This window comes from Stegastes partitus, unplaced genomic scaffold (genome assembly GCF_000690725.1).
Source record: "Stegastes partitus isolate 25-593 unplaced genomic scaffold, Stegastes_partitus-1.0.2 Scaffold1587, whole genome shotgun sequence".
In the NCBI taxonomy this organism is placed as follows: Eukaryota; Metazoa; Chordata; class Actinopteri; family Pomacentridae; genus Stegastes; species Stegastes partitus.
This window is the reverse complement of record NW_007579318.1, coordinates 141,560-142,436: the sequence shown is the minus strand read 5'-3', so window position 1 is coordinate 142,436 and position 877 is coordinate 141,560. Positions and strand designations below refer to the sequence as shown.

Sequence of the window (877 nt, the reverse complement as noted above, 5' to 3'; positions counted from 1 at the left end):
CTGGCACTGGTCCTGGTCCTGGTCCTGGTCCTGGTCCTAGTCCTAGTCCTAGTCCTGGTCCTGTCCCAGTCCTGGCACTGGTCCTGGTCCTGGTCCTGGTCCTGGTCCTAGTCCTAGTCCTGGTCCTGTCCCAGTCCTGGCACTGGTCCTGGTCCTGGTCCTGGTCCTGGTCCTGTCCTGGTCCTGTCCTGGTCCTGGTCCTGGTCCTGGTCCTGGTCCTGGTCCTGGTCCTGGTCCTGTCCTGGTCCTGGTCCTGGTCCTGGTCCTGGTCCTGTCCTGGTCCTGGTCCTGTCCTGGTCCTAGTCCTGGTCCTGGTCCTGTCCTGGTCCTAGTCCTGGTTGTGGCAGAGTGATGTGAGCTACAGTATATTTCAGTGTTTGTCGGTACAGAGCTGTGAGCATTCTGAAGATGTTCTGACGATGTTCTGAAGAGGTTCTGACGATGTTCTGAAGATGTTCTGAAGATGTTCTGACAGTGTTATTTGATTTGCACAGATTCTATAAGCACTTATGTTCCTCTGACGTTTCTATGATGTATCCAAAGTGTTGAAGCACAGAGTTCCTGTTGAAGCGAGCACAGCGTCTGTCGTATTAGCAGCAGATAATAAACACAGTATTAACTCCAGGACTCAGCTGGTGTCAGTGTTGTTGTTGTTGTTGTTGTTGTTGTTGTTGTTGTTGTTGTTGTTGTGTCATTGGATCTGATCAGTCGGCCTTTATCAGGTAACGTCTAAACATCCACACAGTGAATTATTATGAATCCTGTTCAGTTCCGAACTATCAAACGTAAAGCAATGAAACAATTTCACGTGTTGTTATTCACACATTCATGCAGCTGGATGGATGGATGAATGAATGAATGAATGAATGAATGAATG

At 49.0% G+C, this 877-nt stretch overlaps 1 protein-coding gene across 2 annotated transcripts in view; it reads left to right on the top strand.

Moving 5' to 3' along the window:
* Nucleotides 1–627, top strand: part of syde1 (synapse defective Rho GTPase homolog 1) — a 17,825-nt gene extending 17,198 nt beyond the window's left edge. For both annotated transcript variants that reach the window (XM_008300771.1, XM_008300770.1), the window contains one exon: nucleotides 304–627. The gene's annotated coding sequence lies outside the window, so the exon portion shown is untranslated. The remainder of the gene's footprint in view (nucleotides 1–303) is intronic.
* The last annotated feature ends 250 nt before the right edge of the window (nucleotides 628–877 follow it).